Genomic DNA, 23349 nt, shown 5'->3' on the forward strand with positions numbered 1-23349 from the left:
TCGAGAGGATAGAGCAGAAAAGTTGCCAGGGAGACGCAGGTAGGGTGCACTGCAAGAGTGAGAGAAATTTAAAGAGAACATGCAACAAAGCCTTGGGACACTGAGGGGGATGGAGCACCCTGTTTTGTGCTACGGGAGAAGAGAGCAAGAAAAGGAATCTCTGTTAAATCCTGGCAGCCTGCAGGAGAAGCAAATGCCCTTCCTTTTGTTCATCAGCAGTGAGACTGGCATCCCTGTAGCTTTGGGAAACCACACTAGTGTGGATGCCAGCTCACTCCAGCAGGCCTGACTGGGAGACCTTGGGCTGGGGTTCTGGTCTGGGGCTCCTAGGCCTGATGGGAGGAGAGTTCAGCCCCACATTTCCTGTACTTCAGCTCGTATCCAGATGATGGTAATTGTTGAAATGAGAGACTCAAAAGAAGCCGGAAACTGCATTTTTTGTTGTCCCATGTGGACACCTGTGTTCAGTTTCGGGTTCTACCTCTTGCTGACTGTGTGTTCTTAGGTGACTCACTTAAACCTTTCTGAGTCTCATTTTCTTCATTTATAAAATAAAAGACATAACATTTATGTCAGATATTGTCCTGAGCATTAAATGGGAGAATGAGCAAGCCTCTTCTGCATTCCCCTGGCTTCCAGTGGGTGGAGGCCAGAGAAGCTGCTAAACATCCCGCCAGGTGCAGGACAGCCCCCATCACAAAGAATTGTCTGGCCCCTGATGTCAGTAATGCAGTGTTGAGGAACCCTGGTGTGGGGGAAACAGAATAAACTCAGAAGCTTGGCAGATCTCAATTCCAACCCTGGTTGTACCACCTCCAGCAGGCCTTGGTCAGGGAATAGTATCTAGCTAAAATTCATTGACTTCATTTTGTTTTCATTGAATTTATGTTTTGCTGGCTTTCCATTTGTGAGAGTGATACAAATTTCCTTTAAACATGAAGTTGTAAATATAAACAGGTAGGCCATTCACAGAAATATCTAAATTATGTCATAGGAAAGGTGGCACTCTCATATGGCAATAATTATGACAGAGGCCGGCAAATGACCTGCATGACCTGGAGTGACCTGAGCACTGACTCCCAAACGCCCTCTGTAGGATGTCCTGCATCCCCCAGACCCTTTCCTGGGTCCTCCTGTGCCCTATCACCCCCTAGACCATCCAGACCTCAGGCCAACCACCTCTCCATTACCAGAGCAGTCTCCGTTCCCGAACGTGCTGGTCACCAGCAACAGCAGCTGCTCCTCCTCCAGGCAGCTCAGCCTGTACTTGTTCATACAGAGAACACGGATGGCACTGAGGTAGACATAAGCCTTCAGCTCCCAGTAGACACTGTGAGCTTCCTACCCTGCCCAGACACTCTGGGCTTCCCCCCACACCTCCCCCAGCCTGGCGCTCCTGTGCTCATCTGTCTCTCCCAGTGCCCAGCACAGGCATGGCATGGAGGAAGCGAACAGACCGATTTGAACACATCATCCCAGATTCTCCATTCCCTCTCAAGCCCTGTAGCTAACCCATCGGCAAGCCCTGTAGGCTCTGCCTCCAAAATCCTGCCTATCCCATGTCCAAACGCCTCTCACCATGTCCACTGCTATTTGCAATTCTGTGTGTGTGGAAATATTTCCACAAAATTGGAATGAGCAGGTCACAGCTGTGCCTGGAGGGAATGGCCGGGGAAATGTGCCCTCATCTTGCTGTTCTATCCAGGCCCACTCAGCTGAGGATGGGGGACCTGCCACCACTCTCCTGGCAGCTCCAGACTCCTGGGAACCGGCAGGTGAGGACCCAAGAGTGTTTTCAGCAACCTGGCTGACCTGGTCATCAGTCAGTCCCACCTTGGCCCACACCTCTACATGGCACAGATCACAGCTCATTCCATCCTGGCATTACACTGCCTGTGCCCTGCCCTCAGGGTCACATCTGTCTCCCAGGAGCCGTGCAACCCTGGAAAACCCAGGTCTAACAGTCAGGTTCCTCCTCTGTGCATTAACAATGGCATTGATGCCTGCTTTGCAGGGCACTGAGAGGGGAGAGTGGGGTGTATGCTGGAGAGCTCCCCAAGGGCAAGGCCTGGCTCTGCGTCACTCACTCTCAGATCCTCAGAGCCCGGGGCTGGCCCAGCATGTGGCCACCATTCCCTGAGTTGGATTTCATCCCTCAGTGCTGAAGGCAGGGGATAGAGCTTAGATAGACCCCCTGTGTCCTGTCTTCTTTATCTACATCTTGCTCATCCTTGCCCCTTTCACGTGCACCCGGCAGAGCAGGTTTTCACTGAGCTTGAACAAAATTCAAGCTAGAGCAGCTGATGGATATTGAGGCCTAGATTCACTGTCAAAGTGTTTCTCAAATGGTGCTCTCCAGAACACCATGGAAAACTCATTTACTGCAAAAGTTTGAAAATCCCTGCCCACCGGTCTACCCTTGTGTATGAGCAATCAGCTCTACCATTCAGCCCAGGTGTGTGTTTGCTGGACCATCTGGAGGAAGCTGAAGAGACATGAGCTGAAGGCAGAGGGTGAGTCCAAGGTGGGATCTTCGGACAGGTACAAGAAGTTAGGCAAAAATGGGATAATTCTAGCCTTAATAACCTTAGATAAGAGTTCACATTATTATTTAGTTAATAGGATTCTACTCACGTTACATTTCTCAATTTTTTTTTAAGAGCTAAAGTCTCACTCTGTCACCCAGGCTGGAGTGCAGTGGTATAATCATGGCTCACTGCTTCCTGGAACTCATGGGCTCCAGCAATCCTCCTGCCTCAGCCTCCTGACTAGATGGGACTATAGGCACACACCACCATGCCTGGCTAATTTCTTTGACTATTCTCTAGAGACAGGGTCTGCCTATGCTTCCCAGGCTGGTCTCAGACTTGTAGACTCAAGTGAACCTGAACCTCCCACCTCGACCTCTCAAATTGCTGGGATTACAGGTGTGAGCCACCACACCCGGCCTAAATTTCTTATGTGCCATGGGACTACAAAACGTCATTATTTGGGGCAGCCGGATGGAAGGTGTAGGAGGACACTGTAGTGCCTTTTCAATATTTATTTTATTGGAAATAAAACAATATTTATTTCCAACCCACTTCTAATAAGAGAGTTTGTGCTTTCCTTCTAACCATAATTAAAAGACATCATCCCCTTAAAAATGAAAAACAAATCCTAAAAATTATAGGTTTTAAAACTAAGTCCTCAGGATTCTATTTTTAGTAGCATTCTTATTCTTCTGTAACACACATGTGTTTAAAAACTAGAACCGGCTTGGAATTCCTGGTTTTATATCTACAAACTTTGAAATATTTGTAGATTCCAGACGTGAGGTTAAAAAAAAAAAATCTTGATTAAAGACCCTTTAACATTTTACCCATAAGTAGAAAAATTATAGTCTACAATTAAATCACCCTCCCTAATTTTAGTGAATGCTCATATTTTGTATTTTCAGAACCCTTAAATAAACAGAATGAACCTGGCAGTGGCCTAGTAAAAAACATGGCACAATTTGAGTATCAAAATAAATAATGATAATGAAAGGTTACATCACACTGAATGATATCAGAATCCCTAAGTCCACAATGACATAAATAAATGAATACATAAATTTTTTAAATGGGGAAGAAGAGAAAGTTCCTTATTACAGCAGAATGCCAAGTAATAAATGAAGAAGGCATGATGGAGTAAGAAAAATTACTTGGCAAACATCACAACTAATTGTTGCAGGCAAGAATCAATGGATGTCAAAACTGAATGTGGGCCGGGCGCAGTGGCTCACCCTGTAATCCCAGCACTTTGGGAGGCCAAGGCAGGCAGATCACCTGAGGTCAGGGGTTCAAGACCAGCCTGGCCATCATGGCAAAACCCCGTCTCTACTAAAACTAAAAAAATTAGCTGGGTGTGGTGGTGCCTGCCTGTCATCCCAGCTACCCGGGAGGCTGAGGCAGGAGAATCACTTGAACCTGGGAGGTGTAGGTTGCAGTGAGCTGAGATCCCACCACTGCAATCCAGCCTGGGCGACAGAGTGAGACTTCATCTCAAACAACAACAACAACAACAACAACAACAAAACTGAACATGAAAGTCTGATGGAAGATATTTAAATAATCTCAAAGTATCTCCTCAAAAGATACTTATTAATTACAAAGGCAAAAATGTCACCAGGGAAAAAATCGGCAGACACCACCTTATACATGTGACCGAAGTTAACATCACAAGTAATAGGACAAAGATATAAATACCATGTACCTCTTAATCTGATGCATTAAAGGGACACAATGTCACTTCAGTGGTCCTGCCAAAATTGCATAACCTGAATCTAATACTAAGGAAACATCAGCTAAACCCAAAGCATTCTACAAACTCACTGGCCTGTGCTAATCAAAAATATCAACATCGTGAAAGTCAAAGAAAGACTGAGGAAATGTTCCAGATTAAAGGAAACTAAGGAGAGTTATAATTGCATCAATGTCAACTTCCTATTTCTGATCATTTTAGTATAGTTATGTAAGACACTGTCCTTGATTTTGGAAAATATACACTGAATAGGCTGGGCGCAGTGGCTCACACCTGTCATCCCAGCACTTTGGGAGGCTGAGGCGGGCAGATCACCTAAGGTCAGGAGTTCGAGACCAGCCTGGTCAACGTGGTGAAACCCTATCTCTACTAAAAATACAAAAATAAGCCGGGCGTGGTGGTGGATGCGTGTAATCCCAGCTACTCGACAGGCAGAGGTTGTAGTGAGCCCGAGATTGTGCCACTGCACTCCAGTCTGGGTGACAGAGTGATACTCCATCTCAAACAAACAAACAAAAAAGAAAATAAAGAAAACATACACTGAAATTTTAGGGGTAAAGGGAAATCATGTCTGTAACACTGTCTTAAACAGTTCAAAAAATTATGTATGTGTGCGTGTATACATGTATACACATATATACATATACATAGAAGGATAAAACAAAATAAATGTGGTGAAATGGTGACATTTGGGGAATCCAGGTGAGAGATATATAGGAATTCTTTTTTTTTTTTCGTGACTGAGTCTCGCTCTGTTGCCCAGGTTGGAGTGTAGTGGTGCGATCTTTGCTCGCCACAACCTCCGCCTCCCAGGTTCAAGCGATTCTCCTGCCTCAGCCTCCCGAGTAGCTGGGATTACAGGAGCACACCACCATGCCCAGCTAACTTTTCTATTTTTAGTAGAGACAGAGTTTCACTATGTTGGCCAGACTGGTCTCAAACTCCTGACCTCATGATCCACCCGCCTTGGCCTCCCAAAGTGCTAGGATTACAGGCATGAGCCACTGAGCCTGGCATAGGAATTCTTTATACTACTCTTAAAACTTTTTAAGTATGAAATTATGTCAAAATAAAGTTTTTCTAGGATGGCATAGTGGCTCACACCTGTAATCTCAGCACTTGGGAAGGCCAAGGCAGGCAGATCACCTGAGGTCAGGAGTTCAAGACCAGCCTGGCCAACATGGTGAAAGCCCAGCTCTACTAAAAATACAAAAACATAGCTCGGTGTGGTGGCGCATGCCTGTAATCACACCTAAATGGGAGGCCCAGGCAGGAGAATCGCTTGAACCTGGGAGGCGGAAGTTGTGATGAGCAGAGATTATGCCTCTGTGCTCCAGCCTGGGCAAGAAGAGTAAAACTCCATCTTCACAAAAAAAAAAAAAAAAAGTTTTTCCAATGGCAATACTCACAAAAAAGTTGCTCCATTCTGCACCTTTCTGTTCCATGTTACATGTTACTGCAAAATCTTTCTCAGAGAACTGAACTGTGTTTGCCAGAAATAGACACCTGTGACCGGGTGCAGTGGCTTACACCTGTAATCCCAGCACTTTGGGAGACTGAGTCAGGTGGATCACTTGAGATCAGGAGTTCGAGACCAGCTTGACCAACATGGCGAAACCCCATCTTTACTAAAAATACAATAATTAGCTGGGTGTGGTGGCGTATGCCTGTAATCCCAGCTACTCAGGAGGCTGAGGCAGGAGAATCGCTCGAACCCCAGGAGGCAGAGGTTGCAGTGACCCAAGATCACACCATTGCATTCCAGCCTGTGCAACAAGAGCAAAACTCCATCTCAAAAAAAAAGAAATAGATACCTGTGATCTAGAAATGATATGGAAGCAACAAGTTCCTACGAGGTTGTAGGCCCTGGCAAATATGGATGATTTCCATTATAAGCTATATACCCCATCACTAAGGCTACATTAAACTAAAAACTCATGTTTAAAGACTCAATTCCAAAAATAGTCAGTGTGTTAAATAATCCTCTCAATTATTTAAATTACAGTATCTTACCCCAGTACAATTTGATGGCTCTGCATTACTTAGGTATTTGTTTTTCTGTTAAGTGACTGATTATGAAGGAATTAAAATGCAATTTGATAGATGAGGGAAAAAAATCTTCAGTTTCCTCTATATTTGTCTGCCAATAGAAACATTTGGCCACATCTGAATTTTGTACTTCAGTGTACTCATCAATTTTAAGCACTATTTGATCATAATGGGAAAAAGTATTTTTCCATTGAAAAATAACATTTTGAACCAGTTTCTGGAGCAAATGCAAATAATTACACCAAACTCTGTGTACTGACCACTGAGATACTCAAGCATGAGGCAGAGTTTTCCACCAGTCTGAAAGGCATAAGTTAAATCCACAATGAAGGGATGCCTTACTTCCTCCAGAATATTCCGTTCTGCTTTTGTATGAGCTGTATCTTTAGCATTTCTTGCTATCATTGCCTAAAGGAAAAGAGATGATCTATAAGAACAAAATAGTGAACATTTTTATTCTATAGTAACTGGAAAATCTATTTTGTGTTTTTCTTGCCAATATTGAACTATTAACCATAGTTCCCACTAGAAACTGAGATGGGGTAATGGAAAACATTCACTTTATGTATGCCTCTGTGCAGTTTGGATTTTTTGCAGTGAACATGTAAATCAATACCAAAGAGACTTTTTAAAAAAGAGATCTGTAATCAGATCAAGTTTATTCATATATTCACGAACTATTGAGTGTCTACCATGCTCCAGGCTGTGCCAAGAAAGCAGAATAGAAGGAATGCCCTGTCCCTAGGAACCCAAAGTCTCAAGGAAAAAAAGACAAGTCAACATAGGCAAGTGCAGGATGGTAAGGGTAAACAGGGGAACTACATCTGACCTAGCAAAAAGTCTTGCTTGAAAGTTATTAAAATGAAATGTGGCCTGGATGCGTTGGCTCATGTCTGTAATCCCAGCACTTAGGTGGGCAGAGGCAGGAGGATCGCTTGAGCCCAGGAGTTCAGAGATCTGCCTGGTAACAAGCATGACCCCATTCTCCACAAAAATGGTAAAAAAAAAAAAAAAGAAAAAAAAGAAACAAAGAAAGCAGGAAATGTAGAAGGTAAAAAAAAGGCATTCCAGTACAAAAGAGGCTTGATAGGACAGGATATGTCTGGGGAATCTACAAGTAGTTCACTATGGTTAGAAGTGGTTAGAGATTAGGCTAGAGAAGTAGGTAGAGGCTAGGAAATGGAAGGTCTGGACAAAGGAAGGTCTGCGTGAAATGAACAAATATTTGGCTTTATGACAGACACATCTAGTAGCAGTAGGGAGTATTAGGAGAGAAATAAGGCTAGTTAGGAGGCTAGTATAATAAACCAACTAAGAAGATCTATAAGAAAATGAAGGTAGAAAAAAATGAAAGGCTAAGAATACATAATTTGCATTTGCTGACAAACTAGATATGAGAGAAAATGATGATACCTTTATTTCTGCATAAGTAATAGGACAGATAATGGTGCCATTCAATACTGGCAAATGAAAGTGAAAAAGTTTTGGGAAAATGATGCCCTGTTTTAGACATGCCACGTATAAGTTCCAGGAAGTTACCCCGATGGTACATCTCCATAAGTAATATGGAAAGCAAATACACAGGTTATTGGTTGCAACATTATCTGTGAAAGTGAAACACTGGAAATGGCCTAAATGCTCGGACATAGGATATTGGCCCCAAACCAATGGAATCTAAACAAAGCCATAAAAATAAGAAAAATCTCTATAAAAACAAGATACAAAAGAGTATTTAAAAGTACAACAGCATGGATACTATGCTATCTTTTGTACAAGAAAGGGGAAATGAGAATATATATATATAATATGTATCTGCTTATACCTGCAAAAATGAAGACAACTAAGATAAACTAAAAACTAACAATAATGGAAGGGAAGGACAAGAAATAAGACTTTTCAGTATACCTTCTGAGTAAAACCTCAACGGTTTTATCATCCATTTTTTTCTTTCCTAAATCAAATATTACTGCAATTATAAAATGTAGATTTTTCCTTTTGAACCATATTAATGTTTAATATATTCCAAAACTAAAATAAAATCAACAAGGATGAGGGGTGAGAAGTACAACTGAATACAATAGGAATACATAAATTTAATTGACTATTACACCAATAACTTTACCACAGAAAGAGAAAGAGAAAAAAGATATAAGAGAAAAAGATTTTTTTTTTAGATGGAGTCTCATTCTGTCACCCAGGCTGCAGTGCAGTGGCGTGGTCTCGGCTCACTGCAACCTCCGCCTCCCAGGTTCAAGTGATTCTCCTGCCTCAGCCTCCCAAGTAGCTGGGACTACAGGTGCCCACCACCACGCCCGGCTAATTTTTGTATTTTTAGTAGAGATGGGGTTTCACCATGTTGGCCAGGCTGGTTTCGAACTCCTGACCTCATGATCTGCCCGCCTTGGCCTCCCAAAGTGCTGGGATTACAGGCGTGAGCCACTGCGCCCAGTAAGAAAAAGATACTTAAGTAATTTTAGACTGCATACCCTTAGTGGCCTATATGTAAGCACATAAAAACTTGCAAAGAAATATTAAATCAAACTTAGTAGGTTTGTAGCTGGAAATACTATTGGTATTATAATTTTCATTATGCATCTATTGTACAACCGAACAAATGACTGCATTTATTTATGTTGTTACCAGAGTTCTCACTGTAGAAAAAAAGGATATCCAAATATGAACTGAAAGGAGAATGTGGCCGGGCGCGGTGGCTCACGCTTATAATCCCAGCACTTTGGGAGGCCGAGGCGGGTGGATCACAAGGTCAGGAGTTCAAGACCAGCCTGGCCAAGATGATGAAATCCCGTGTCTACTAAAAATACAAAAATTTGCTGGGCATGGTGGCAGGCATCTGTAATCCCAGGTACTCAGGAGGCGGAGGCAGAGACTTGCTTGAACCCCGGAGGTGGAGGCTGCAGTGATCTGAGATCGCACCACTGCACTCCAGCCTGGGGGACAGATAGAGACTCCATCTCAAAAATAAAAAAATAAAAATGAAGAAGAACGCTATGGAATTCGACTAGAATTAGGGCTAACAATACGAAGCACTTTGGGAAGCCAAGGCAAGTGGATCACCATGTTGGCCAGGAGTTTGAGACCAGCCTGCCCAACATGGTGAAACCTCATCTTTATTAAAAATATAAGAATTAGCCAGGTATGGTGGTGAGCACCTGTACTCCCAGTTACTCCAGAGGCTGAGGCACAAGAATCACTGGGACCCGGGAAGCAGAGGTTGCAGTGAGCTGAGGCAGCCTGGGGTCCAAGGCTGTGGTGAGCCATGATCGTGCCACTGCACTCAAGCCTGGGCAACAGAGGAAGACCCTGTCTCAAAAAAAAAAAAAAAAGGGCCAGGTGCAGTGGCTCAACACCTGTAATCCCAGCATTTTAGGAGGCTGAGGCAGGCAGATCATGAGGTCAGGAGTTCAAGACCAGCCTGGCCAACATAGTGAAACCCCATCTCTACTAAAAATATAAGAATCAGCCGAGTGTGGTGGCACATACCTGTAATCCCAGCTACTCAGGAGGTTGAGGCAGGAGAATTGCTTGAACCTGGGAGGTGGAGGTTGCAGTGAGCCAAGACCACATCATTGCACTCCAGCCTGGGCAACAGAGTGAACCTCCATCTCAAAAAAAAAAAATGTAAAAAGGGAGTATAGGGCCAGGCACGGTGGCTCACGCCAGTAATCCCAGCACTTTGGGAGGCCGAGGTGGCTGGATCACGGGGTCAAGAGATCAAGACCATCCTGGCCAACATGGTGTGACCCCATCTCTACTAAAAATACAAAAAATTAGCTGGACACAGTGGCGAATGCCTGTAGTCCCAGCTACTCTGGAGGCTGAGACAGGAGGATCGCCTGAACCTGGAAGGCGGAAGTTGCAGTGAGCTGAGATCATACCACTGCACTCCAGCCTGGTGACAAAGTGAGACTTTGTCTCAAAAAAAAAAAAAGGAGTATAAAAAAACTTTACAGAAGAATGACCATATTGAAAAAATACAGAAAAAATAGAAAACTCTCCATTTTCTAATCACTATAGTAATATTTGATTTGGGCAAGAAGCAATCCAGATGAAACCATTAAGTAAAGATTATTATGGGACAGAATATTCACACTGTTTCTATCATTCCATAGATCACTTGTTAATTACAAAAGCAAAAAGAGGCCGGGAATGGAGGCTCACATCTGTAATCCCAACACTTTGGGAGGCCGAGGAGGGCAGATCACCTTAAGTCAGGAGTTTGAGATCAGCCTGGCCGACATGGCAAAACCCCATCTCTACTACAATTACAAAAATTAGGCAGGCGTGGTAGCAGGCACCTGTAATCCCAGCTACTTGGGGGGCTGAGGCAGGAGAATCGCTTGAACCCAGGAGGTGGAGGTTGCAGTCAGCCAAGATTGTGCCACTGCATTCCAGCCTGGGTGACAGAGGGAGACTCATTCTCAAAAAAAAAAAATGCCCTTATTCTTAGCAGACATATAGAAGAAATTAGGGGTAAAGTGCTATGAAATCTGCAGTTAACTCTCAAATTGTACAGGGAGAAAATTTATTAAAGTTAAAAAACATGAATATTCATAGATATACATATATGTGGGGGCAGGTAGAAAGGGAGGGACACACAGACAAAGAAAATATGGCAAAATGGTAACAACTGGTGATCACCGAACTATTCTTGCAACTCTGAAAAGTTTAAAAAATTTCAAAGGTATATTATTTTTGAACTGCTCAGGAGGTTTCAATTTTTGAGTTTTTAAAATAAGCAATGAATTGTGAGGAAGTCTGAGAAGCCACAGACTTAAGAGATAAGATGAAAAATAAGGAAAGTAGAATCACAGTAATAAGAGGAACAGAGTTTCAAAATGCTGTGGTCAGTCAGTAGCTTCAATGCAAAAGAAAGTTAAATTAAGGACCAACTCAGTAAAGACAACTGGATTCAGCAACTGGGAAGTCAGTGATGACCTAGGGTACAGGAGCTTCATTGAAATAGTAGAGTTGGGCCACACGTGGCCCACACCGATAATCCAGCAGTTTGGGAGGCCGAGGTAGGTGGATCTCTTGAGGCCAGGAATTCAAGACCAGCCTAGCCAACATGGTGAAACCCCATCTCTACTAAAAATACAAAAATTAACCCGATACAGTGGCGCACCTCTGTAATCCCAGCTACTCAGGGGGCTGAGGCATGAGAACTGCTTGAACCTGGAAGGCAGAGGCTGCAGTGAGCTGAGATAGGGCCACTGCACTCTAGCCTGGGTGACGGGGAAAGACTCTGTCTAAAAAACAAAAAATAGGCTGGGTGTGGTGGCTCATGCCTGTAATCCCAGCACTTTGGGAGGCCGAGGCAGGCAGATTATGAGGTCAGGAGATCGAGACCATCCTGGCTAACATGGTGAAACCCCGTCTCTACTAAAAATACAAAAAATTAGCTGGGCGTGGTGACAGGCGCCTGTGGTCCCAGCTCCTCGGGAGGCTGAGACAGGAGAATGGCGTGAACCCGGGAGGTGGAAGTTGCAGTGAGCTGAGATTATGCCACTGTACTCCAGCCTGGGTGACAAAGTGAGACTCCCTCTCAAAAAAAAAAAAAAAAAAAGAAGTAAACTGGGTATGTGCCTTTAGAGGTGGTGTACATTTTCAGCATTATACATGAATATAAATGAGTGGCAATAGTTACTTTGGTCCACAGATTTTTGGTATCTTAACTAGTTTTTGATCTCTTCCCCTAAAGGGATTGCCTGTTGAACGTTGTTAGGAATATAAGTACTGAAGGCAAACTGCCTGGGTTTGAATTTTGTGCTGTTCTTTGCACCCTGCCTGGCTTCAAATCCTAGCTCTGCTTATTAAGTTCTTTTAAGGGGATGATCTTTCAGCAAATGTCTTAACTTCTGTTTTCCCAAGTAAATGGACACAATAGTTGCTACCTTGTGAAATATTCATGTAATTGACCAGCGTTTACCAAGTAGCATCGGTGTTTAGTTTCAGTCATTGCTGATTCTTCCGTTGGACTGTGAGGGGGTGTTGGGGTGGGGGATGGTGTGTGTGTGTAGCACTTAATTGCGTGCGGAAAGGAAAAGATACTTTTGATAACCGACAGGCAGCTTTTCTCTGCTTTTGTGTCAAAGGGGAAGAAGGGAGTTTGGAGAGGGAAACGAATTCTCTGTAACACTAAGCTCTCTTCCACAAAAACAGAGGTACATAGAATGTGTAATAATTTACAGAATTTCTAGACTTCAATGATCTGATTTTTTTAAACTTATTTTTATTTTTTCAGGTTGAGACTGAGCTAAAGTTAATCTGTGGCAATGTTCTGGATGTACTGGACAAACACCTCATTCCAGCAGCTACCACTGGCAAGTCCAAGGTTTTCTGTTATGAAATGTAGGTTCTATACTAAAAATTAACAAGTGTACTTCAATAAATTTAAACATTCTCAGGAATAATTGGCTTTGTTTCTTTTTTTCTTAGACATTTCATATTATTTTCCTTATTAAATATAACCAAAAATCCCACAGAAATTAACTGAGGAGCCTCTAAATATCAACAAAATTATCACTTGATGGACTGGAATTAAACAAGCAAATGATTCTAAGAAATGGTACAAGTGTATTAATCATAAAATTTCTACATGAAACATTCAGCCATTCTAGACCATTTCTGTCTGTGCAGACTCATCTTTTCCTGTTCTTTGCAAAGCCCAGCTAGAGCAAGCAAGTTCCTTCCAATGGGTTTTTCCCATCTCTGGTTGCTTGGCTGGCTGGGCTTCCTCTACAAACCCCCTTCCTTTCCCCTAAGCAGGGCCCGGTGTCCCCATCCTGCGGGGTTGAGCTCATGAGGGCATCTGACCAGGAGTAGCTATTCCTGGTGCTACTGTCATTGTCCTGTTTCATGTGTGAACATGGCTGCTGGCTCTACAGAGATTTGGCAGGTAGCAAGGAGGTTTCTTTTCAAATCTTCTTTTGGAAGTCAGACTTGGTGAGGATCTTATGCCCACCTTTTCCTAGCTCTGTGGTGTCAGGCAAAGTCTCAGTTTCTGCAAATTGGGGTTAAGAATTCCTACCTCACAGCAAGCAGTCTTTTGATAAATAAATAAGATCTTAAGTGTAAATGATTCCACTAGAAATTGCACAATTCCTTTGGTCTTCATCCTGGAGGTCCACTGACAAGCCTCATGCAAACCTGTGGCTCTGTTCCTAAAGTGTTTTGATTCATACTTTCACATGGCATCAGGATGACCTTTTATAAAGTAAAAATGTGAGGCAGCCACATGATATCCACTGACTCAGTGAGGCTGTTTTACTGGATATAAGAGGTTGGAGGAAGCACTTTGGGGGGCCGAGACAGGCAGATCACTTGAGGCCAGGAGCTGGAGACCCACCTGGCCAACATGGAGAAACCCCATCTCTATTAAAAATACCAAAAAAATTACCTGGGCATGGTGGCACATGCCTGTAATCCCAGCTACTTGGGAGACTGAGGCACAAGAATCACTTGAACCCGGGAGTCAGAGGTTGCAGTGAGCCAAGCCAAGATGGTGCCACTGCACTCCAGCCTGGGCAACAGAGTGAGACTCTGTCTCAGGGGAAAAAAAAAGGGTGCGGGGAGTGTTTGAAAAAATAGTAGCATGTAGTTATGTTTCTACAATATTTGCTATATAAGGATTTACCAACATCTTCCATTAGCTACTATCCCCTACAGCAGTTGCTGTAGGAAAAAATCATCAAGTTCTGAGCTCCTGCTGTTTGCCAGGCATATTCTGAGATGATCACGTTTAAATCTCAGAGTTACCCTGCAGAGTAGTCAGGGTATCACTGCCTGACAGATGAAGAAGCTGAGGCTTACAGCAGTTCAATGACTTACCCCAGGCCACATAGATAATGAGTGGGAGAGCCCAGGTCTATCTGTGAGGTATAATGAAATTAGTATAAACCCTCCACATTGGCGCCACTTGCATAAATTAACATATTCTCTCACAGAAAGTATTTTATTGGGCATAACATTTTATATCTTTTACCATTTAACATTAGTTGTGGATCTTCCCATGTCACATAAATGTGCCTCATTCTTTTTGGATAATATGATTACTAATGAATGAATTTACTATCATTCATTTAATCAATACTCCTTTTGATGGCCATTTTAATTGTGTATTTTTTCGTTTTGCACAGATTGATGTAACAAACATGATTTTATAGTAATATTTTTGCCTGTGAAAATGTTTACTGGACAATAATTTCCTAGGAGTAAAATAAGGTCAAAGATTATAAATACAGTATTTATTTTCATAAACATTACCAAGTCAGCCACAAATGTTTAAATCACTAATGGTTTCAGATTACTGTATTTAACGAGTAAACACTTTCATAGGGTTTACTTTTATAAACACTTTTATTTGCCAGATATCACTCTAAGTGCTTTACAAAATTAACTTTTTCAATTTTTAATATAACCCTGAGATGTATATTATGATTATCCCCATTCTACAGCTAAGAACACTGAGAAGTTCATTAACTTGCCACATATCTAGGAAATGACAAGGCTAATTGCACAGCCAGGCAGTCTGGCTCCTGGGTCCACATTATAGACCACACTATACCTCCTGGTTCTTTTGAGGCATTGCTACTGGAACTATCCTAATACTCATAAATAAACATTTCTTTTGGGGAGGGCCAAATAAAATTTTAAACGGAAAAGTTTTCACCAACTGTCAAGCTCATAAAGTTGTACATTATACACTTTTTTCATGATGCCCACAGATAACTTATTAGTGATATCATCTATTTTAAAAGACATATGTAAAACCCAACCCTTAAGAAAGGACTCCTATCACTGTTCCCCACAGGCACCCTCTTCAGTCTTACACCTTTCCACCCCCCAAAACAAATCATTCAGCATATTTATTTCATACTGTATTATAGGAAATAGCTTCTTTTTAGATTTTCTTATGTTATTAACATTGATCATACAAACATGGAATAGAAATTCCTTATGTTTTATCTGGATTTAAGGTGCTACATAATGGAATATATTTATATCAAGCCATACACATTGGAGATAATGAAATCACTTGTATTCTAGCTTAAACATTACAGGAATTTCAGAACTGCAACATAACAGATAATCCTCAGATGAAAACTAAATCTCTCCTCTGGTCAAGCATCTATGTGCATCAGTGAAGAGAAGACAGGGACTGTGGAAGGGAAAACAGTGAGTTGGGAAGGGCTGTGGCCACATCTGTTCCCTGGTCCCTCAAGTAATTAAATCCTGACCTCCTCTACCCCAGACTGTCCTGGGGAATGGCCAACACTGGCCTTTCACAACTGTGTGTTACTAGAAATGCAACAGAAACCCAGCTGGGTCCCTGGGGTTTCCCTTCTGCCCTTCTCAATGGAAAGATCTGTCCCAGGACCATTTATTCCAACATTTTCAATTATGAGAAATCTGGGAAGATAAAGTTATTTTCACATTCCTCAAGAAATACATATTTATTCATATTCATTAGAGGAAAGTCAGAATCTATGGAAAACCAAGAAGATTTTTAAAAATCCATGATACCACCATCAAAAGAACCTCACTTAGTATGTTGGTCCACAAGTTTCCTAGCACCCTTTTCTGTTGGTGTATGCACAAAATGCACAATCACATTCTGTCTACATTTTACTATTTGCTGTTTTTTGATTAACATTATATATTGAACAATTTTTAAGACCTGCAACATATGTCGACAACATTATTTCAAAATGATATATTTAGAAATAAGCACACACAAACAGTTTGTCATATACAACATGTCTTACTTTCTAATTCTCCACTCTTGAAGATTTAGGTTTTTCTAACTTTTTCTTAATATACTCACCAGGAGTCAGTAAACTTTTTTTATAAAAGGCCAAAGGGTTAATATTTTAAACTCTGCAGGCCATAGGTTTCTGGTGCAACACTCAACTCTGCTGTTGCAGGGAAAGAAGCCATGCACAATTTGTAAATGAATGGGCATGACTGTGTTCTGGTAAACTTTACAAAAACAGGTGGTGGACTAGATGCAGCCTGCTCCTCTGGACATGGTTTGCCAGCCCCTGACATATACCACTACAGAGGATGCTGTTAGAATGAAATCTCTTTACACATCTCTGATCATCTCCTTAGGACTAATTGCTAGACATGACATCATGGTAGCTGTGGGCCAAAGGGCATGCATGCTCTGGGATGTACATTGCCAAATTGCTCATGATCAGCCTTTCTCATGTCAAAATGTTTTGTGACCACCAGAAGGCTGGTTCTGCTTTTTTTATCCATTGAATGAGGAATAGAAATGACATGGCATGTATGCAGGATATTTAATCATCATATAGATAATGCTTTGTGCACAAGTGTATTCTACATTCTTTTGCAATAAGTTTACATCTGCCAGAGTTGAAATAAAATAAAATAAAATGAACCTATTTAGGACCTTCTGTGTAGTAGGTCCCTTCATGTATGTTGTTGTCTTTATAGAATTCTTATGACCTAGGCATTTAAAAAAAAATTTTTTTAAATATTTAGTTGACAAGGACTGTGTATATTTAATGCATACAATGTGATGATTTCATATATGTATATATTGTGTACTAATTATCACAATCAAATTTATTACATCAATTATCACCTATGCTGTACATTAAATCTCCAGAATTTTTCATATTATAACTGAAAGTTTACACCCTTTGATTAATAGCTTCCCATTTTCCCCACCCCCAGCCCTTGGCAACCACCATTCTACTATCTGTTTTTATGAGTTTGACTCTCTTAGATTCCACATAGAAGTGAGATCACACAAAACTTGTCTTTCTGTGTCTGGCTTATTTCACTTAGCATAATGTCCTCCAGGTTTATCCAGGACAGGAGTTTCTTCTTTTTAATGGCTAATAGTCCATTGTTTATATATATTTTATTTATCCATTCATCTGTTGCTGGACACTTAGGCTGTTTCTATATCTTGGGTATTGTGAATAGTGTTGTAATAAACATGGGGCGCAGATCTCTCTTCAACATTCTGACTTGATTGCTGAATTGTATGGTAGTTCTGCTTCTGATTTTTTGAGGAAGCTCCATACTGTTTTCCATGAACGTTATACCACTTTACATTCCAACCAACAGTGTACAAGGGTTCTCTTTCCTCTATGCTTTTGCCAACACTTGTTATCTCTTGTCATTTTTTATAACAGCTGTCCTATCCTATGTAGCAATATCTCATTGTGGTTTTGATTTGCATTTCTCTGATGATTAGTGGTGTTGAGCACCTTTTCATATGCTGGCTGGCCACTTGTATGTCTTCCTTGGAGAAAAAAGTCCATTGGGGTCCTTTGCCTATTTCTAATTGGGTTATTGATGTATTTATTAATTTTTGGTATTGAGTTGTGTGAATTCCTCATATATTTTCAATTAACCCCTTATCAAATATATGGGTTGCAACTATTTTCTTCCATTTCGTAGGTTGCCTTTTCATTTTGCCATGGTTTCCTTTGGTGAGTAATACCTTTTAAGATTGATGTAGTCCCATTTATTTATTTTTGCTTTTGTTGCCTGTGCTTTGGTGTTATAGCAAAAAAAAAAAAAAATGCCAATTATAACCAATGGCAAGGAGATTTTTCCCTATGTTTGCTTCTAGGATTTACATGGTTTCAGATATTACATTTAAATCTTTAATGCATTTTGAGCTAATTTTCTGTACATGATGTAAAGCAAGTGTGCAATTTCATTCTTTTTCAAGCACTTTCCCCAACACCATTCATTGAAGAGAGTTTCCTTTCTACATTGTGCATTTTTTTTAGAGTACAGTGAAAGCAAGTCTATTAAGAAAGTAAAGGAATAAAAGAATCTACATTGTGTATCCTTGATGACCCTGTCAAAGGTCAGTTGACCATATATGCATGTGGTTATTTCTGGGTGAGCTTGGCATTTTTATCTACCTCATTCTACCAATGAGGAGGCCGAGTCTCAGAGAGTTCATAGACCTGCCTAAGGTCACTCAGCTAGAGGTGATACATCCAGGGTTTGAATTGAGATCTGCCAAGCTTCTGAGTTTATTCTTTTTCCCCCACATGAAGGATCCTCAATTCCGCTTTACTGACATCAGGATCCAGTCAATTCTTTGTGATGGGGGCTGTCCTGTGCCTGGCAGGATGTTTAGCAGCTTCTCTGGCCTCCACCCACTGGATGCCAGGGGAATGCACAAGAGGCTTGCTCAATTTCCCATTTAATCCTGAGGACAATATCTGGCATAAATGTTATGTCTTTTATTTTATAAATGAAGAAAATGAGACTCAGAAAGGTTTAAGTGAGTTACTTAAGAACACACAGACGGCAAGAGGTAGAACCCAAAACTGAACACAGGTGTCCACATGGGACAACAAAAATGTTCAGGTTCCAGCTTCTTTTGAGTCTCTCATTTCAACAATTACCATCATCTGGATACGAGCTGAAGTACAGGAAACCTGGGCTGAACTCTCCTCCCATCAGGCCTAGGAGCCCCAGACCAGAACCCCAGCCCAAGGTCTCCCAGTCAGGCCCGCTGGAGTGAGCTGGCATCCACACTAGCCTGGTTTCCCAAAGCTACAGGGATGCCAGTCTCGCTGCTGATGAACAAAATGCAGGGCATTTGCTTCCCCTGCAGGCTGCCAGGATTTAACACAGATTCCTTTTCTTGCTCTCTTCTCCCGTAGCACAAAACAGGGTGCTCCATCCCCCTCCCGGTGTCCCAAGGCTTTGTTGCATGTTCTCTTTAATTTCTCCCACTCTCGCAGTGCACCCTACCCTCATCTCCCTGGCAACCTTTCTGCTCTATCCTCTCAACACCTGGATCACAAGAACACTTGTGAGGCCCCTTAACAAGCTACATCCCAAATTATCATTCCCCTTTGTCCTCAGCCAGTGCCCAGGTCCAGCTTGCTCTCCTGGGGTGACTTTCTTTCCTGCCCAATGTGGTTTCATCATCTGTAAATTGGGGATAATTAAAGTCTTGATCCTGATATTTGACTCTCAAAGCAGAAGTAGCAAGCTCAGCCAAGTCACTTAAACGAGGAGACGTTCCTTCTAAACTGAAAAGGCACTGGTCACAAGGGCTGCTCCTTCTTCTCTCAGGCCTCTCCAGCATGCCCTTGGCTCAGCCAAAGAAGAGACTCAGGCTGTGCTTCTGCGCTGTTGGGATAACATAGGCCTCCTCCATGTGGTTCTACACCAGGAACATGGGGACAATCAGACCTCTCCCAGTGTGGGCATGAGGATACAACAAGATCATGTCAATATTGACATTCATAATGGCTGGGCGCAGTATCACACGCCTGAAATCCCAGCACTTTGGGAGGCTGAGGTGGGCAGATCGCTTGAGCCCCAGAGTTCAAAACCAGCCTGGGCAACTTGGCAAAATCAGTCTCTACTGAAAATACAAAAAATTGGCTGGGCTTGGTGGTGCACACCTGTAGTCTCAGCTACTTGGGAGACTGAGGTGGGAGGATTGCTTGACCCCAGGGAGGTTGAGGCTTCAGTGAGCTATGATGGCACTGCTGTACTCCAGCCTGGGTGACAGAGTGAGGCCCTGTCTCAAAAAAAAACTAAGACAAAACAACATTCCTAATAGTAGCAATAGCTACTGTGTGCCAAGCCCAGGCACCTCTTCAAGTCTTTGCTGTCACCCTATCAGGTAAGTGTGCTTAGAAGTTACACAAAGCACACGGCTCAGTGTTTGACCCATGGTAAGGGCCTAAAAAGTGGTAGCCCCAGTGGTGGGGATGCTGCTGCTGCTGACCATTAACCCCAGTCTGCTCCACCTTCTTCCAGGCAGCGTGTGAGATGTTTGATGTCCGAGGCAAACAGCACATTCAGATCCCCAAGCTCTACACCTCCAGTGTGACCAGGCACCTGCACCACTTCAGACTCATATGGGACTCACAGCCTTTGGACCTCAGCTAAAGGACCTGCTTCTCTTCAGCACACGGGGCTTGTTTGTGTTGGGATCTGAGCCCTGAGCCCATGGTCAAGGAGACCCCCAAGTCTTTCTGAACAGAGACAGCTGGCCTGGGGGCCTCCCTCTCACTGCATGCAAGAGCCTGTTAGGGTGCAAGACTCAAGATGCTGAGGGAGGCTGTTTCAGGAGGGAGCCCCAGGAGGGTGGTAGAGGCAGAAGGGGGCAGCATCTGCCAAGGGCCTACTGTGTCCTGAGCACCGTGCGGGATTTCTGGCCCATATGGGCTAAGTGAGCCTGGACACTCCTCTTGGGAGAAAGGCTCAGATGGAGAAATTGCAGTTCAGGAAGGTGAAGCAAGCTGCTAGCCTGTGGCCATATTGGGATCTGGGCATCAGCCTTCCAGCCACGAAGGCAGCCAAGTGTCATGAAGAAGGCATCACAGAGGCAATTCCAGGCTGTAGTGGTGAACTTTCCACTCTGCATCCCCAGGTGCTGTGCCCTGTGCCCTGTCTAAGGTAATCCTGTGGGTTTCTACATGTTTAAGATATCCCCAGCATCAATGATGCTCTCCTGTGGATCCCAAGCCATGGAGATGTCCTGGGGCTTTTCATTTTTAGGGACCTAAATTGAATTTCCCAACACCTAGAAGCAAGACAGCTGCCCTAACAGACTCTTGCATGCAGTGAGAGGGAGGCCCCCAGGCCAGCTGTCTCTGTTCAGAAAGACCTGGGGGTCTCCTTGACCATGGGCTCAGGGCTCAGACTCCAACACAAACAAGCCCCATGTGCTGAAGAGAAGCAGGTCCCTTAGCTGAGGTCCAAAGGCTGTGAGTCCTGCATGAGCCTGAAGTGGTGCATGTCCCTGGTCACACTGAAGGTGTAGAGCTTGGGGATCTGAATGTGCTGTTTGCCTTGGATCTTTATTCGTGATTCAGAAACAGTGGAATAAAAGGAAAGGAAAGAAAACCCGAATGGCCACCTCAGCAGGATGCTCCAAGGGTAGTGTCCAGGTGGCACTGACTCAGAAATGTGGGGGCTTCCCCCACCCACGCTCAAGAGCCACTTTGCCATTTCACCATCTCTCTGTCCTCCACACCCCTCAGCAGCAAGCACACCAAGAATGTGTTCACCGTGAAGCTCAAATCTCAGCAGAATCTAGAGTCTGAAATCCAGGGAAGGGAAAGTGTAGAGCTTCTTGGATGATGCCCTGTCAATTTTATTTTAACAAATGAAAGACCAGAAGAAGTCAGTCTTTGAAAGGAGAGGATGGGAGCATCTGCTGGCATTAGCAGCCATGCCATCATAGGACTGGCTCACCTGGACCCGCGGCTACCTGTGCTTTTACATCTAGTCTTGGTTAACCACGGGCCACTTTTCCAGCTTGGAAACTAAGCATCTGCTCCACTTCCTCTCCTTCCTTATTGAACTCTTTCACTAAAAGGACAATGCAAGAGAGACTTAAACTGTTTGCCTCATTCTTAAGAACTTTCAGGAAAAGTTTTGGCAGGGAAGGAAATTTCCCAGCTCTGGGAAAGAGTCTTGTGGATTATCTGCTGGTTTCATTGATCTGTGCTGTCCTCCCTGCATTCATTAGGAAAACTGGCCTTGGTTCAAATAAGAACAGGATTTGTCCTGGTGACAGAGAAAGGTTTCTTCTGATATCCATATATCTCTGAGGGGGATGCTTTCTCCAGGCAGAGGCTGTGGCCAAGCGATCAGGGGGCTCAGAGGGCTGCTGGGAAGGGGTGGGCCCCTCTCTCCCCAGAGGGAAGCTCCTGGGGACCTCTCAAGCACCCCTGCTCATCCTTTAAACATAAATTCATAAATACAAACAAGTAGGCCATTCACAGAAATATATAAAATATGTCATAGGAAAGGTGGAAATCTCATATGGCAATAATTATGACAGAGGCTGGCAAATGACCTGTGTGACCCACAGTGACCTGAGCACTGACTCCCAAACACCCTCCGTAGGATGTTCTGCATCCCTGAGACCCTTTTCTGGGTCCTCCTGGGCCCTACCACCCCCTACACCATCCAGACCTCGGGCCATCCCCCTCTCTGTTGACAGAGCAGTCTCCGTTTCTGAATGTGCTGGTCACCACCAACAGCAGCTGCTCCTCCTCCAGGCAGCTCAACCTATACTTCTACATGCAGAGAACCTGGACGGCACCCAGGTGGACATAAGCCTTCAGCTCCCAGTAGACACTCTGAGCTTCCTACCCTGCACAGACATTCTGGGCTTCCCCCGACATCTCCCCCAGCCTGGGGCTCCTGTGCTCATCTGTCTCTCCCAGTGCCCAGCACAAGTGTGGCACACAGAAGGTGAGTGAACTGATTTGAACACATCATCCTCGATTCTCCTTCCCTGCTCAAGCCCTGCAGCTAACCCATCGGCAAGTCCTGGCTCTGCCTCCAAAATACTGCGTATCCCATGTCCAAACACCTCTCACCATATCCACTGCTATTTGCAGTTCTGTGTGTGTGTGGAAATATTTCCAAAAAATTGGAATGAGCAGGTCACAGCTGTGCCTGGAGGGAATGGCTGGGGAAATGTGCCCTCGCCTTGCTGTTCTATCCAGGCCCACCCAGCTGAGGATGGGGGACCTGCCACCACTCTCCTGGCAGTTCCAGACTCCTGGGAACTGGCAGGTGAGGACCCAAGAGTGATTTCAGCAACCTGGCTGACCTGGTCATCAGTCAGTCCCACCTTGGCCCACGCCTCTACATGGCAGAGATCACAGCTCATTCCATCCTGGCATTACACTGCCTGTGCCCTGCCCTCAGGGTCACATCTGTCTCCCAGAAGCCGTGCAACCCTGGAAAACCCAGGTCTAACAGTCAGGTTCCTCCTCTGTGCATTAACAATGGCGTTGACGTCTGCTTTGCAGGGCGCTGGGAGGGGAGAGTGGGGTGTATGCTGGAGAGCTCCCCAAGGGCAAGGCCTGGCTCTGCATCACTCACTGTCAGATCCTCAGAGCCCGGGGCTGGCCCAGCATGTGGTCACCATTCCCTAAGAGTTGGATTTGATCCATCAGTGCTGCAGGCAGGAGATAGAGCTTAGATAGACCCCCTGTGTCCTGTCTTCAT

The 23349-nt window shown here is 43.7% G+C and overlaps 1 long non-coding RNA gene across 1 annotated transcript in view; it reads left to right on the plus strand.

Moving 5' to 3' along the window:
• LOC112131708 (uncharacterized) overlaps positions 1 to 23349 on the plus strand; it is a 48023-nt gene that overhangs the window by 18142 nt on the left and 6532 nt on the right. The gene's annotated exons all lie outside the window — the stretch shown is intronic.

The sequence above is a fragment of the Pongo abelii genome, chromosome 19 (genome assembly GCF_028885655.2).
Source record: "Pongo abelii isolate AG06213 chromosome 19, NHGRI_mPonAbe1-v2.0_pri, whole genome shotgun sequence".
Classification (NCBI taxonomy): domain Eukaryota; kingdom Metazoa; phylum Chordata; class Mammalia; order Primates; family Hominidae; genus Pongo; species Pongo abelii.